We start from the raw sequence: 17,414 nt of genomic DNA on the forward strand, positions 1-17,414 counted from the left end.
ATGTTTGCTTCTTGCCTGCACCCTCAGAAACTGTTTTTATTGTGCATGTTCTTCATAAGTGATTTCATTTGTACCAGTTGTTCTTCAGCCCCTTCTTCCCTTCAGTGCAGGCCTCAGTGAGCCAACCCAGTTGGATACCCTCAGTTGTTCCAGAGCCCCCAGGGTCTGCTGACCATGCCCCTCACGGAGGTGGAGCAGCTCAGACACCTGTCCCTAGGGACCCTGCAGAGGCTCCTGATGGCAGTTTCGGAGTGGCTTGTGGGGCTGGGGCTATTCTCAGGGTTAGTTTTTATGTCCAGCACATTCACTTCCCTATGGCAGTGACAGGCAGAGATCAGGCGCCACTGGCATGGCCTGAAAGCATACATGTACCCCCCGGAGCAGGCTCACGGCACACAGTGACGCTGCTGCCCTTCCGTGACCTCCGGGTCAGCCTTTCTGTTCTGTAAGTCCAAGAAGTGAATTTTTAGAGGGATCAAGGAGGGGGTTTCAGACAAGTTCCAAGTGAGTTATGGTCAAGGTCGTGCAAGGAGGTGGGGTTGGAAAACCAAGTAAAGGAGCGTGCTGCATACATCATTTGAATGCCAGTGTTTCAAAATGAGATCCCGTGCCAGTAAACAGCTCATGGGGGAGCTAGTCTACCACCTGGAGTGTTTGATGATCACCCCTGCATTTCACCTTTCCTGGTCTGCACTAAAGCACGAAATGTCTCAGCTGGGACAGACAGGGTCCAACTCTCATTTCGCACATTGTGGGATTCAGAGTCAGAAGGAACTTAGAAATGCAGGTAGGGGTACCAGATAAAAACTCGTTTGAATTTCTTTTTATTGGAAATTCATATTTGACTTGGTGTCCTGTATTTTTATTTGCTAACTCTGGCTACCCTAGGTGTAGCCCAGCCCTGTATCTTTGTCAGTGAAGATGTTGCAGCCAGGAAAGGTAGGACTTCCTCCATCCCAGCACTTCTCAGGGAGGGAATCTGGCTATTGGGATGCCTTGTGCCCCCCCAGCTTGGTCCAGCCTGCTTTACCAGTGAGAGGAGAACCCTGCAGTGGGGTGTGTGTGTGTGTGTGTGTGTGTGGTGTGTGTGTGTGTGGTGCATGTGGGGTGTGTCGTGTGCGTGTGTAGAGTGTGTGTATGTGTGTAGTGTGTGGCATGTGGGGTATGTGCGTATGTGTTGTGCATGTGTGTGGTGTGTCTGTGAGCATGTGTTTGCATGTATATGTGTATGGTGTTTGTGTGTGTTATGTGTGGTGTGTGTGTGGGTTATATGTGTGTGTATGTTTGTGTGGCAGCCACAGGGCGGTGGAGTAAGATATGGCTGCCTGTGTTCAGCACCCTGAGAATTTGGGGGGAGGCCCTCATAAACCCTCAAGGCCATGGATTCCGCACATGCTTTCTCTTGAAGGGAAAGCAGATGCACTAGGAGGAGAGTCTAGGAATTTTCCAGAGCATCGCCTGTGTGAATCTCTTAGTCTGAAATCTGTCCTCACTGTGGGAGCCTGGGCCACTGCTCCACTGATGTGAGGCTGCCTGGCCTTCCTACAGTGTGGGATGGCTTTGCAACCTCAGATCTGTGCGGCCACCTTCAGCACATGGCCTGAGTGAGCACCTCACCTGGTACAGTTTCTCACCTGTAAAGTGAAAGTGACAGGGCCACTTTGCATGTTGTCATGCAGATTGAGTCCCAGGCCAACAGCCACTCTTTGATCACATCCTGGCGCCTGTCAAACTCAGCAGGCCAGTGTGAATGGCGTCTCAGCCCCACAGCCTGGAGGCACTTGGCTGGAGCCCCATTGGCTCAGCACGGGAAGTTCTAAGTAGCATCACGTCATAAAAGAGTTAAGTTTTGCTCAAGCCTGAGAGAGGGAAAGACTATCATGAAACCACAGTCAGGCTCTGACTGGTGGAAAACACACAAAGGGTATTTAATCCTTTTTTCGATGTGTTTATTTGGTAAAGAATAGAGGATAAATTGGGCAACTATGGACTTTAAAAATCGGTGTTTTGGATTACTTGGCATTTCAGGAGGGGTAATTGTGTGCTAGCAGGAGGATTGGCACCCCGACCCCGTGCACTGTTGCCAGGAGGGTCTCTGTGGACCTAGGAGGACCTAGGAGGTAGATCAGTGCCCAGTGAGAGCCCCAGTGCCTAATGGGCACACCAGAAAGGCTCTCAGGAGGGTGGGAGCAAAGCCCAAACGTTGTTTCTGGGGGATGAGGGGACTGTTTTTTCCAGGACACTCCAGGTGGCGAAGCAGCTGCTGTCCCCACTCCCCCACACCTCCCCGCCCCAAACCTGATGGCAGTGATGGGAAGAGATTCTTGGAGAAGGGGAAGCAGGGCCCTGACTAATGCAAGTGGCAGCAAGGTGGACGTTATGCTTCTCCAACTACTTACAGTCCATCCTGCCATGGCTTTGCTTCCTAGAGCTGAGCTAAGCCTTTCTTCAATTCCATACAGCCCTCAGCCTCCATCTCTTGGCCTCTCTTCCCTTCTCTCCTCACCTCCTGAAGCTGTTTTTTCTTGTGTTGGGCCTTCTCATTCTCTTTCATGGCCCTTTACTTTGCTTTCACATTTTCCCATATCTTTTTCTTTCTGTGTTTCATTCTTGGTGACTCCAGTTCACCAATTCTCTGAATTCCATGGGCACATTAAACAAATGTGTCTAATTTGTTGCTTACACTGTTCATGGAGTTTTAAATTTTAATATCATTTTTCATTTCTAGAAGTTCTAGTTTTTCAGATTTGTCTGATCATTTTATTTTTCCAGCATGTGTGAGTGTGCGTTTAATGCTTTTGAATCTTTTTTTTCCTACGATCATTTAAAATTGTTTTATACCTTCTATTAGATGACTCTGTTATTGTATAATGTACTTGGGGGTTTAGTCCTACTTTCCCTCAGGGTAGGTCATCTCCTTGTGTTTGGAAATCTGTCCTCCTGAGGCCCCAGGGAGCTGCCGTCCTCCCCCAGGTCTGTGGGGCACAGCCGGCACCTGCCCCACGGTGTGGTTTCTAGGGGGTGTTGGAGCATCTGAGATGGCCCCCTAAAGTGTGCCCCCTATTCTCTGCTCCGTGGGCTCTGGAAACCCCACCCCTGTGCAGAGGCTTTCAGCCGGCTTCTGTCTGATATCCTGTGGGCCTGGGCTGGTCTTGCGTTGATTTGCCTCTCTGACAAGGCCTTTCAGGGACTGGTGCCATGACTGAGCAGTGCAGAACTGTGAGAAGAGTTATTGGTCAGTAAAAACACCTCCAGTGTCATGAGGAGAAATGAGGCCCGGCAGCAGGCCCACCCATAGTCTACCATGGACTGCAGCCCTGCTTCTGTTCCCCTATTTCCACACGGCTGGAGACACATCCTGATGTTGTAAACGTTTTCCTGTGTTTTTCCACGGCCTCAGATTTCTCAGGGTGTGGCTCACTGTGAGTCCCTTGGTTAGTGGCATCCCTGCGTCAGGCCTTCCTCTGTGGAGCACCCGGAACATCAAAAACATCCTCTTATGTTCTTTGGAATCACATCTTTGGGGCAGAGTCCCAGCAGTGAATTTATTTGGTCAAAGGACCTGAGGCTGGTTGTATAGCTCATTTGTTGCGATAGTGCCCCTTAGGGCACTCAGGGGTGGCTCTAGTGCTGTGACAGACCTTCTAATTCTTCCAGAGCCTGGGGCTGGGGGCCCTGCCTAGGAGTCTTTCCAGCAGGGAAGGGTGATGGACCCCTCCCTAAGAGGGAGGACCCCTGAGTCTCCTGGACCAGTGGAGGCACAGATGTGGGAAGGAAGCTGAGAAATGAAGATGGACTCCCAGGTGTGTGGCTTCCCTTCCCAGGGACCCAAGGCTGCAGAGGCAGCTAGCCCAGATGATGGCACTGGTGCTGGGAACCTCATATTGGTGCCCTAGGCCACAGTGCACGGGCAGGACAAGGCCCAATCTAGATACTGGGTCCCCTCCCCTAGGGCCCTGTCACCACTTGGTGGGAGCGGCCAGGTCGGGAAAGGGATGGTTGGCTCCTGGCTGAGCCTGGTGTTTCCAGCACAGAGCACAGGGCGTTCACAGGCCTTGGATACATACAGTTTGTCTTTTGGTTGACTTTGAGGTGCTGTGGACCCCCCCAAAGTACTACTGGTGCCGGACTCCCCCTGCCCACACAGCTGGGGTCACAGCCCCTCCCCCTTCCCCAGGCTAGCCCTCACCTCAGGGCCTTTACAGATGGTTTCTGTCTGCAGCCTCTTCGTTCAAGCCCGGCTATACCTGCTGCCTGAACATTCTCTCCACTAGGGTCGACCACATGGAAACCTGGACGCCCCCATTGTCTGCAGATTCAAATGGCAATCCGCAGCCTGGGTTGGGACATACTGGGTGCACCCTGAGTCCCTGCCAGCTTGTCTTGAGCCAGGGCCACACAGGCCCCTCGGTGTACACTGCACCTTTGCCCAGCGGCACCCCTTACTACAAACCTGCTTGTGGAAGGAAGCCTTATTCTCCCTTCAGGATGGCTTGTTCCAGATGCTGCCGGAACTCCTATCTGATGGCATCCGCATGGGATTGTGTGGCCTGGCACAGTGCACTTACCTTCAGTGCTCATCTTGTTATTGCCCCATTAGTCAACACCTGGAGGCTACCCAGTGGCTGCTTCTGGATCCCCAGCCCACAGCCAGTTCTGGTCCAGATGGGCTCAGGGTCTGGGGTGGGCCAGTCTGCACCCACTGGACACTGCTAGTGTGTCTGTGTCGTCTCAGAAGACTGCTGGCCAAGGGGGCATTTCTGCTGTTTGAGGGGACACCCTGACCTTGACCTGTGAGCATATGAGGAAGCACCGAGAGTGTGGAGGAGAAGACCCTGAGATAAGGAGGCCCCTGCAAGATGGGAGAAGACAGATGGTGCTCCAGACATCAGACTAAGAGGCAGATGGTGGGTGGTGGGTGGAGGCCTGCACTCACCAGGTGGGGGCTGAGGGTCAGGCACAGTGGAGGCCTCAGCCTGGAGCCCTGAGCTCTGCTCCTGGTATCAGGGAATCAGGGAGAAGAGTGGGCTTAGAGGGGGTGAACAGGAGGCCTAGGCCTTGCTTTTAAATTTAGAGAGATGATTTACATTAGCATAGGATTCCAAAATTAAATAGCAGCATGTTTCCCCATCTCATTACCCAATAAGTCAGTATTTCTAATATCCTAGTCCTTGTCCGTTTGCTTGCTCATTTTTAAGTTATTTTAAGTAATATCTGAGGTAGATATTATTTCTATAGGTTTTTATCAGTATTTCCTTCGTAAGATTTTCACGTAAGGTTTTGGCAGCGTTTCTCCAGCATTCTCACCAGATGGCTCCGCATGTCTCTCTAGGATCTTTCAGTTAGTGAGCATGTGGACACACGTGGAACTTTTCCTTTCTGATTGGAAAATGACTTTTTTAAAGAGTAGTTTTAGATTTACAGAAAGATTGAGTGGAAAGTGCAGGGTCCCCATGTACCCCTTCATACCTGCCCCCAGCCTCCTCTATTATTAACATCTTGCATTAGTGTGACATATTTGTTATAATTCATGAGCCAATATTGATACATTATTACTAACTAAAGTCCATAGTTTACATTAGGGTTCACTCTCGGTGTTGTACACTCTATGTTTTTGGACACACGTATAATGACACGTACCTGCCATTATATCAATGTATAATACAGAGTATTTTCACTGCCTTAAAAATCCTCTGTGATCCCTCCCCCTATCCCCCCTGGCAACCTTTTTACTGTCTTTTTACTGTCTCTGTAGTTATGGGTTTTCCAGAACGTCGTATAGTTGGAATCATATGTATGTAGTCTTTTCAGACTGGCTTCTTTCTCTTAGTGATATGCATTTAAGTTTCCTCCATGTCTTTCATGGCTTGATAGCTCATTTCTTTTTAGTGCTGAATAACATTCATCATCTGGTTATGCAGCAGCTTATTTATCTATTCAACTACTACAGGCATCTTCGATGCTTCTGAGTTTTGGAAATTATGAATAAAGCTGCTATAAACATCCATGTGCAGGTATTTGTGTGGACATAAGTTTTCAGTTCATTTGAGTAAAACCCAAGGAATGCCATTTCTGGATCGAATGGTAAGAGTACACGTAGCTTTGTAAGAAACTGACAAACTGTCTTCCAAAGTGGCTACACCATTTGCATTCCCACCAACAATGAATGAGGGTTCCTGTTGTTCCACATTTTCACCAGCATTTGATGTTGTCAGTGTCCCAGATTTTGGTCATTCTAATAGGTGTGTAGTTGTATCTCATTGTTTTGTTTTAATTTTACTTATTTTTGGCTGCATTGGGTCTTCGCTGCTGCATGGGCTTTCTTTAGTTGCGGCGAGTGGGGGCTACTTTTCATTGCGGTGCATGGGCTTCTCATTGCGGTGGCTTCTCTTGTTGCAGAGCACAGGCTCTAGGCGTGTGGGCTTCAGTAGTTGCAGCATGCAGGCTCAGTAGTTGCGGCTCGTGGGCTGTAGAGTGCAGGCTCAGTAGTTGTGGTGCACGGGCTCAGTTACTCTGTGGCATGTGGGATCTTTCCGGACCAGGGATTAAACCCCTGTCTCCCACACTGGCAGGCGGACTCATAACCACTGCGCCACCAGGGAAGTCCCGATACCAAGCTATCTTGATTACTGTAGCTTTATAGTAAGTCTTGAAGTTGGATAGTGTCAGTCCTCCAACTTCTTTCTTCTCCTTCAACGTTGGCTATTCTGTCTCTTTACTTTCCATTTAAACTTTAGGATCAGTTTGTCAATGTCCACAAAATAACTTGCTTTCCTTTTCATTGGGATTGCATTAGATCTATAGATCAAGTTGTGAAGAACTGACATCTTGACAGTATTGATTATTCCTATCCATGAATATGGAGTATTTCTCCACTTATTTAGTTCTTTGATTACATTCATCAAAGTTTTATAGTTTTCCTTATATGGATCTTGTACATATTTTGTTAGATTGATACCTCAGTATTTCATTTTTGGGGGTGCTAATGTAAATTGTATTGCATTTTTAATTTCAATTTATAATTGTTCATTGTGGTATGTAAGAAAGCAATTTACCTTTGTATATTAACATTGGTATCCCACAACCTTGCCCTAATCACTTACAGTTCCAGAAGGTTTTTGTTGATTGCTTAGGACTTTTTATGTAGACAATCATGTCATCTTCAAACAAAGACAGTTTTATTTCTTCCTTCCCAATCTGTATATTTTTTATTTCCTTTTCTTGTCTTATTTTATTAGCTAGGACTTCCAGTACCATGTTGAATAAGAGTGGTGGTATTGAATATTCTTGCCTGGTTCCTGATCTTAGGGGAAAAACATCTAGTTTTTCATATTACGTATGATGTTAGCTGTAGTTTTGTGGGTGTGTGTTTGTTTATTGTTTTTTTAGGACTTTGTAACCAAGTAGAGGAAATTCCCCTCTATTCCTAGTTTGTTGTGAATTTTTACACAAAGGAGTGTTGGACTTTGTCAAATACTTTTTCCCCATCTATTGGTATGATTATATAATTTTTCTTCTTTAGCCTGTTTATGTGGTGGACTATGTTAATTGATTTTCTTTTTTAAAAAATTTTTATTTATTTATTTATGGCTGTGTTGGGTCCTTGTTGCTGCACACGGGCTTTCTCTAGTTGTGGCAAGCGAGGCTACTCTTCGTTGTGGTGCACAGGCTTCTCATTGCGGTGGCTTTTCTTGTTGTGGAGCACGGGCTCTAGCCGCGGGGGCTTCAGTAGTTGCAGCACGTGGGCTCAGTAGTTCTGGCGCGTGGGCCCAGTAGTTGTGGCTTGCAGGCTCTAGAGCGCAGGCTCAGTAGTTGTGGTGCACGGGCTTAGTTGCTCCGTGGCATGTGGGATCTTCCTGGACCAGGGATCGAACCCATGTCCCCTGCATTGGCAGGCGGATTCTTAACCATTGCACCACCAGGGAAGTCCCAATTGATTTTCAAATACCGAAGCAACCTTGCTTAGGTGAAATAAATCCCTCTTGGTCTTTTTAACATATTGTTGAATTTGACTTGCTAATGTTTTGTAGAAGATTTTTGCATCTGTGTTCATGAAAGATATTGGTCTATAGTTTTCCTTTCTTGTCTTTGTATGGTTTTCCTTTCTTTGTCCTTGTCTGGTTTTAGTATTAAGATAATGCTGGCCTCATAGAAAGACATAGGAAGTATTTCCTCTGCTTCTAATTTCTGGAAGAGATTGTAGAGAATTGGTATAATATTGTCCTTAAATGTTTGCTAGAATTAATCAGAGAACCCATCTGGGCCTGGTGCTTTCTATTTTGGAAGGTTTTTAAATATTGATTCAATTTCTTTAATAGATACAGTCATAAGCAGATTATTTCTCCTTGCGTGAGTTTTGGTAGATTGAACCTTTCAAAGAATTGGTTTATTTAATCTAGGTTATCAAATTTGTGGGCTTAGAGTTGTTCATAATATTCCTTCATTAACCGTTCAATGTCCATGGGATCTGTAGTGATGGCCCCTCTTTCATTTCTGACATTAGTAATTTGTGTCTTCTCTCTCTCTTTTTCTTTGTTAACTTGGCTAGAGGCTGATTAATCTTTTCAAAGAACCATATTTTGCTTTCTTTGATTTTATTTCTATTTGCTGTTTTCATTTTCATTAATTTCTGCTCTAATTTTTAAAAAAATTTATTTCCTTCTGCTTACTTTGGAGTTAGTTTTCTTTTCTTTTTCTAGTTTCCTCAGGTAGAAGCAGAGATAACTGATTTTAGATCTTCTTTGTAATGTTTGCATTCAATGCTGTAAATTTCCCTTTAAGCACTACTTTCACTGCATCCCATACATTTTCTTAAGTTGTGTTTCATTTTCATTTAGTTAGAAATATTTTTAAATTTCTCCTTAGACTTTGTCTAGGTGTTATTTAGAAGTGAGTTATTTAATCTCCTAGTATTTGGGGGGTTTTCTAGATATCTTTTTGTTATTGGTTTCTAGTGTAATTCCATTGTGGTATGTGAGCATCCTTTGTATGACTTCTAGTCTTTTAAATTTGTTAGCGTGTGTTTTATTGCCCAGAATGTGATCTCTCTTGGTGAATGTCCTGTGTGAGCTTGAGAGGAATGTTTATTCTGCCTTTGTTGGATGATGTATTCTATAGATGTCAATTAGATCAAGTTGGTTGGTGGTGTTGTTCAGTTCAACTATATCCTTACTGAGTTTTTGGTCTGTTGGATATGTCAATTATTGATAGAGGGTGTGGAAATCTCTAATATAATAATGGATTTGTCTATTTCTCCTTGAAGCCTATCAGTTTTTGCCTCTGGTATTTTGATGTGCTGTTATTAGGCACAGACACGATCAGGATTGTTACATCTTCTTGGAAAATGAAACCATTTATCATTATGTAATGCCCCTCTTTATCCTGATGATTTTTCTTACTCTGAAGTTTACATTGTCTGAAATTACTTTAGCTATTCTGGCTTTCTTTTGACTAGCATAAGCAATGATATATCTTTCTTCATCCCTTTACTTTTTCTCCTCCACCTAAATTTTTATTATTTTCTAACAGACTTTTATTTTTTAGAGCAGTTTTAGATTCAAACTGAGCAGAAAGCACAGAGTTCCCATACCTTCCCTGCCCCTACATTGTCCCTTTACTTTTTAAAATTAATTAATTAATTAATTTTTGTCTGCGTTGGGTCTTCGTTGCTGGGCACAGGCTTTCTCTAGTTGCAGTGAGCGGGGGCTACTCTTCGTTGCGGTGCGGTGGCTTCTCTTGTTGCAGAGCACGGGCTCTAGGCGTGCAGGCTTCAGTAGTTGTGGCACGCGGGCTCAGTAGTTGTGGCTCGCGGGCTCTGGAGCGCAGGATCAGTAGTTGTGGTGCATGGGTTTAGTTGCTCCGCGGCATATGGGATTTTCCCAGACCAGGGATCAAACCTGTGTCCCCTGAATTGGCAGGCGGATTCTTAACCACTGCACCACCAGGGAAGTCCTGTCCCTTTACTTTTTTTTTTTTTTTAACATCTTTATTGGGGTATAATTGCTTTACAATGGTGTGTTAGTTTCTGCTTTATAACAAAGTGAATCAGTTATACATATACATATGTTCCCATATCTCTTCCCTCTTGCGTCTCCCTCCCTCCCACCCTCCCTATCCCACCCCTCCAGGCTGTCACTGTCCCTTTACTTTTAATCTATCTCTTTATTATTTAAAATGAGTTTCTGATAGAAAACATGTGGTTTTGTTTCCCCCCCCACTCTTACAGTCTCTGTCTTTTAATTTGTATATTTAGACCATTGATTTTTAAAGTGATTATTGAAAATGTTGGATTAATATCTATTATATTTGTTTTCATTTTCTATTTGTTGCCCTTGTTGTTTGTTTAGGTTTTTGTCTTCCACTCTTTTTCTGCCTTCTCAGGTTTTAATTGAGCATTTTACATGATTTTATTTTTTCTCCTCTCTTAGTATGTGTACTTCTTTTTAAACCTTTTCTTTTAGTGGTGGCTCTTGAGTTTGCAATATATATATTTATAGCTTGCAATGTATGTATTTATGGCTAAGCCAAGTCCACTTTCAAACAATATACCACTTATAGATAGCGCAAGTTCCTTATAACAGAGTATCCCCTATTCCTCCCTCCCATCTCCTATGACGTGGCCATCATTCATTTCACTTATCCATAAGCTGTAATCAAGTTCATTGTTGCTATTATTATTTTGAACAAATTATCATCTGCTAGATCAATTGAGAATAAGAAAATAAAAGATTTCATGTTCCCTTAATTTATGCCTTTTCTAATGCTCTTCTTTTCTTTATGTAGATCCAGATTTCTGACTTATGTTCTTTTCCTTCTCTCTGAAGATATTCTTTTAACTTTTCTTGCAAGGTGGGTCTACTGGTGACAGATTCCCTCAAATTTTGCTTGTCTGATAAAGTCTTCATTTCTCTTTCACTTTTGAAGGATAATTTTGCAGGATGCAAAATTCTAGGTTGGTGTTTTTTCTTTTAGCATTTTAAATGTTTTACTCTGCTTTCTTCATATTTGAAAGATTTCTAAAGAGAAGCCCATATAATTCTTATCCTTGCTCTTCTATGAATAAAATGGTTTACCCCTATGGCTTTTGTTTCAGGGTTTTCTCTTTTTCTTTTTTCTGTTACAGTGTTTTTAATTTCTAGCACTTCCTTTTGTTCCTTTCTTGGGATTTCCATCTCTGTGCTTACATTGCCCATCTGTTGTCACATGTTGTCCACTTTTTCCATTAAAACCCTTAACATAGTAATCATAGTTATTTTATTTCCTTATCTGATAATTCCAACATCTCTGCCGTATCTGAGAAAGCATATCTCATGCTTTCTCTGTTTCTTCAGACTGTGTTTTTTTTTTTTTTGTCTTTTAGTATGCTTATTTTTTGTGCAAAAAAGCTATTTTAAAGACAAGAAAACTGTCCCCCATCCAGCGGTGCTCACTTGTAACTGCTGTACACCACAGTCTCCCTCCCATCTCTTTTCTGTGTGGATGTTGGGATGACTCAGTGTGCTGTTTCCTGTACTGCAGCATAAGCGTGTCCCTGTCAGTACAAACCTTTGGGTGCATAACGATCTGTTAGGTGGAAACCGACTTAACAGCTCTCCTGTTGTTGGATACTTTAGTTTGTGAGTTTTTTAGTCTCTCCTGACCTGGGGAGGCTGAAAAGCAGGTTTTCTTGCTGTAGTATATGGACAAGGAGGCTGAGAGAGGCACCCAGAGGGGTAGCACCCAGGCCAGCCTCCTCCCTCCTGCTCACCCTGATGCTCCTGCAGGCCTGGGCTGGACCAGGACTCCTGGCATTTCAGCATGCTGGCCTCCCAGCATCTTATGACCACATACCAGCTATGCTGTTAGTTCTGCAGGTCAGTGTCCCAGAGCAGCTCCAGGCCTAGCGTCTCCTAGGACAGATGCAGTCCCCTTGCTGATTGACTGCCTTTCGGTCAGGATGTGTGCAGACCCTGTGTTGGTGGGGGAGGAGGGGTTGGTACCCCAGACATCATCACTGAGGTCTGGCCAAGGAGGGAGCACTGGAAGGCCTCAGAGGCCAGTGGGACCTCTCACTACCCTGGCACCGGGCAGTGGAGGAGGGCCTCAGGTGGGCTCAGCCACCTAGAGCAAGGGAGTATATTCTGACATGGTGATGGGGGCAGAGGCAGAGGTTGCAAACTGCCTGCTGGGCCACAGGTGTGTGCTGGGCCCATGATGTTGGTCAACACAGGGTTTTCAAAAACAGTTCCATTAGCTGCAACATATTAAAATCAAGAAATTTCACATAAAGATGTGCATTCCCACATTTTCTTGAAAAATCGGGAGATCTGACAGAGCTCAGTGCACATCCACAAGGTGCCCCCATGGGCCTGCTTGGCATTGGGCTGTAGTGTTCCCGTCTCTGCTGCTCACTGAGCTGAGTGGGGGATGCACCTCTGCCCCCTTACACCTGCCCGCTCCTACCTGTGGGCATGCAGCACCCCCTGTGCACAGTCAGGGCCCATTTGATGGGTTGTTCTAGATGACCTTCAGATCCCTGCCATGTAGAAATGTGATGGGTCTCTGAGGGCTAGTTGTGTGGAGACCCATGAGTGCTAGGGCTTCTGTCCTTTCCTTAGAGCTGTGTCAGGGAAGGCTGTCCCTGTGCATTGGGCTGCCTGCTTCCTGCCATGTCCCAGAACAACATTAAACTGATTTGTTGAAGGAATTAGAGCAGGGTGGGTAGGCCCACTGCCTACGCTTGGCCTTAGTGTTCTTGTCTCACAAATGAGAGTGCTGGGAAGGATGGATTTTTGCTGAGAATCCCTTCATTTTTTTTTTTTTTTTTTTTGCGGTACACGGGCCTCTCACTGCTGTGGCCTCTCCCGTTGCGGAGCACAGGCTCCGGATGTGCAGGCTCAGCGGCCATGGCTCACGGGCCCAGCCGCTCCGCGGCCTGTGAGATCCTCCCAGACCAGGGCACGAACCTGCGTCCCCTGCATTGGCAGGCGGACTCTCAACCACTGCGCCGCCAGGGAAGCCCTCCCTTCACTTTTGATGCTGCAAGAGCCTTTGATTCTTACCTGCTTGAACCTGCTCTCAGAAAGTTTTGAGTACGTACCATAAGCACACGCCAGCACTTGCTTATGACCTACATTCTATGCAGATACATTTTCGAGAGTCAGAAGAGTATATCTTTAAAAGTCTATTTTCATCCTTTAAAAAATTCAAATAGCTCTAATATGAATCTAATCAGTTTATTGGGATTACAGTTGTTCTTTATAATGTTTAAAGGGAGATAGCAATATGCACACACAGGAAAAAATTCAACAGTCAGGAATTTGTCTTTGGTGGCAGCTCTGTCTCCTCCCTGCTAACCACTTGGGTCTTCTCCAAAGGTGGCCACTTGGGTTAGGTTTCTGAGTCTTTGCAGAACATTCTGATTACAGAGGAGCACGTGTATGCATTTCTTTCAATGCCCCACAAAAAATGGGTGTATGCCCTGGCCCCTTCTGTAACTTGTGCTCTTTGCTGCACAATAAATCCTGGAGATTGTTCCAGATAGAAAGTGTAGAGTTTGTACTTCTTGGCATTCCAGACATTTACCTAAGTCTCCCCTGGATGGGCACCTGGTTGTTGCTGCACTAAACACCCTGTACACCCCTGCGCCAGTGTACCTGTGCATTCCTGGAAGAGGGCCACAGACAAGGGTACACGCGTTCTCAGTATCAGCAGCTCCCATCCTAGAGGCTGTGCCAATGTGTATTTCTGCTGAGGACATAGAATGCTTGTCTGTCTGCAGCATTGACACACCAGGCGCTCTCCAGTCTCTTAGGGCTGTGCCAGCCAATAGGTGGAAAACCTTGCAGTTTTAGTTTGCGTGTCTTACTGAAAGTGCTGTTGTATCTCTTTCCATACGTTGAAAAACCACTATGTCCTTTTCTGTAAATTGTTTACTAAAAGCCACGATTTCAATCACTGGTCAGGCAGTTTCACTATGTTTTTTTCTCCTACAAAAAGTCTTTCTACTGTTTGCTCCATTCTTGACATGTGATCCAGACCTAAACTGAGGTCTCGCAGAGGCACGTAAGACTCCATGGAAAGCAGTCATTGATTTGGGTACTTGGTATTTTTCACTCCTGGTGCTGCTGTTCATTGTTTGGAATTGTTTGGGTTTAGTGTCCCTGAGGCCAGCAGCAGGGCACCCTGGCAGGGCTATGGGGAGGGGTCCCCCTCAGCTGTGTCTCTGTGAGGTGTGGGAAAGGCCAGGTTTCCCTCCCTGACATGGCCTTGGTTAATTGGTGCCATGAGCCTCTGTGTCCTGCTTACTTCTCTCCAGCAAACACTTACCTACACTAAACCTGCAGATGTGGTTTGTACTTTTAAATGCTTCAGGAGTAAGATTTTAAGAAGGCACCCCTTAGGAGGGTTGTTTCAGCTAAGTCCACAGGAGCGTCGTGGACCCTTGAGTGCTGACCTCTCTCTGGTTCCATCCTGTTCTTGTTTGCTTATGGGTGGTGGTGGGGGGTGGGGGTGGCGGCGTCTGCTCAGTTGTGATCTCTACTGGAGTCTCCATGCCGACTGGAAATCAAGGACTTCCCTGCTTCCTCTGGGACGGAGCTGCCTATGGATTTCTAGGTCGTGGAGCTTTAGTGTTCTTGGGACTTTGAAGATGCGCCGGCAAAGAAGTTTCCTTAGGGCCGAGTAACAGGACTCGTGGAGGAAAAGTGACTTCTGTCCCAGGGGGCTGTGCTGCATCTGTGGTTTCCACCAGTCACTCCTGGGGTTTTCCGTCAGCAAATATAGTCCAGAAATGAGGTTGAGCAGTGAATTCCTAGGCAAAGCTGGCACCTGGGCACAGACTGTGGCTGAGGGCCAAGGTTGCTAATCAGGAGCGAGCCTGGGACTCATGCTACGCATGTGGGCTGCTTTTCTGGAAGGGGTTGTGTGTCCCCCTAAGAAGGAAGTTATAGCCCCTATGGCTCATGGAAACCCCAGGTGAGAGCTGAGAGGAGCATAGGTCCGGCCCCACCTGGCTTCCTAAAATAGGCACTGTTGTAGCAGCTCCCAGACCCCAGCTTGTCTTTGGAAATGGGCCTAATCCAATAAGTTAGGTGGAGCTTGGGGTCCAGATCTTCAGAACCTTCCCAAAGGCTCTACCATCTTGTCTGGACATATTGCCAAGACAATATAATTGCTAGGACATATTGGTAAGTGGAAACCCCAGGGCAATGACTGGATCAGCCCTGGACGCTGAGGCCGCAGGTCCGACGTTGTGGGGACAACAGAGTGACCCCTCACAAAGTCGCTTCTTCATCACCTGATAGTGGACTTGCCCTGGCCAAGAGACTCCAGGGTGCATGCCCATGGGGGCACAGCCTGACCCGAGTCTGTGACCTGCACCAGCACCACCCATGGGGCACTCGTGTCAGGTGTGCTTGGGCAGGAACACCAGATAGTCCAGAACTCAGTGTCTGTAGGAGATCACTGGCTTGGAGCTTGCAAAAGGCGATAGCGCCAAAGACAAATAGCATCCCTCACCCCCATTTAAGGAGCCCAGAGGCTGGGCAGCTGGTGCCATGTGTGATTCTGGGTCAAATATACAAACAGCTGTGAGGAATGTTGTCAAGACAACCGGGAAAATGTGACTATGTAGACATGTGCATTAGGATACATCTTACGGTGTTAACTTTGATGTTGTGGTTATGGTGGCGACAGCTTGGTTCTTAGGAGACTGCAGGCTGATGAATTAGGGGGCCGGTCCTCATGTCTATAACATATTTTCAAGTGTTTCAGAAAAAAACTACAGAGATATAAAGCAAATAAGGGGAATTGTTAACCATTGGAGAACCTGAGTGAAGGGAACATGGGCATCCATTGTAATTTTTCTATAGGGTTTAAAATTTCAAAATGGGAAGTGGGTCGGGAGAGCCCTCTCAGGTGATGGTGACATTGAGCAGGCAGAGACCTGTCACCTACCTCCTCTGCCTGAGTCCCTCACCTGTGCCAGGGGAGGGCCTGGGTCCTGTCCATCTCATAGTGGCACCTGTTTGTAGACTCCCCAGGGCTGTACTCCGCCCAGCTTGGGACCCTTCCCGGGGCCTCGTGCTTGCTACCCGCTGCCCTGCTCCTCTCTATCCTGTCAATCCTCTCACCGCCCCTCATACTGCCTTTGGTGCCTTTACCAGGTGAAGGAGACTAGGGACGTGAGTCACCTGCTCCAAGGTGGCTGGCAAGAGAGGTGTGTGGACATTGGAGACCTTGACCTCCACCTGCACCCACTGGAGTGGGTTTTATAAACATCAGTTTATAGGGTCATGACTCACCTTGTTTAAACCTTTGAACTAAGAGAGAGGAGAAACCCCACATGTCCTACAAGGTACATCTATGAATGTTTGCTTCCACTGTAAGTATGGACGCAAGTGTTTCTTTTAGAGATTGTGATAAATTGGGAAGTTAAAGAAGTGAAGGCTCTTTGGGCTCTGCTTTCCTCCCCTGCAGTGGTGCTTCCTCCAGATTCCTGTGAGTGGTGCTCTCTGGGTTGGCCTGGAGGATGACGGAGACTCCTCTCCAGTGTGTCTGCCTGTGGCTTCCATCCCCCCATGGCTTTCCTCCCCTCCGTGGCTTTGTCCCCCCGATGGCTGCTGTTCCCCCATGGCTTCCAACCCCCCATATCTTCCATCCCCCGGAGGCTCCTGTTTCCCCTGGGTGCCCCATCCTGCTGAGGAAAGTGTGGAGAAGCACAAACAAAGGTATTATGGCCAGGAAGGAAAAACTTTGGGCAAGATGGGGTGGGGCTCAGCTGGTCAGAGGCCACTGGCCCCTTATTCTCTCCTTGGAGATAGGGAGGGGCTGGGCTGGAGTCCATTCACCTCAGAGTCCTGGAGGAGTGGATGTGACACATCTGGGAAGAAGAATAGATGTTGACATTCTTTCCATATGGATTCTGTGTTTCCCTCTGGAGTTCTGCTCTCAGCCACTTGCTGACAGATATGAGAGCATGTGTCATGATCCATCAGACCAGCAGGAGAAAATGCTGCTGCTGCTGATAATGATGATGATGATGGTGATGGTGATGGTAGTGATGATACTGGTGATGATGGTGATGACTGTACTGATGATGATGGTGATGGTGACGATGACTACAACGAGCAGTAAACTGTCTGCAGGCTCCTGCTTGTGCCAGGCATGGCGCTGGGCACTGTACATACGATCCTTTTTGAGCTTACCTGCCCCACTGGCAGGGGCTGGGAGGACAATTGTTCTTCACATTCTGGAACCTGTTTTCATTTCTTCTGAGCACGCAGTCCCTCCCCATAGTCCTGGTTATCTGTGGCTGTGTAATAGTCACCGCAAAACATAGTGGTTTCTGACAACAACTGTGTGGATTTTCCCCACAAGTCTGCATCTGAGCTCAGCAGACAGACCAACCCCCCCCAAATCTCTGTCATTGCTCT

General features: G+C 46.5%; 1 protein-coding gene across 6 annotated transcripts in view; it reads left to right on the top strand.

The window, feature by feature from the left end:
• Nucleotides 1-17,414, top strand: part of PHF2 (PHD finger protein 2) — a 94,515-nt gene that overhangs the window by 25,947 nt on the left and 51,154 nt on the right. The window lies entirely within an intron of this gene.

The sequence above is a fragment of the Stenella coeruleoalba genome, assembly GCF_951394435.1.
Source record: "Stenella coeruleoalba genome assembly, chromosome: 7".
Taxonomy (NCBI): domain Eukaryota; kingdom Metazoa; phylum Chordata; class Mammalia; order Artiodactyla; family Delphinidae; genus Stenella; species Stenella coeruleoalba.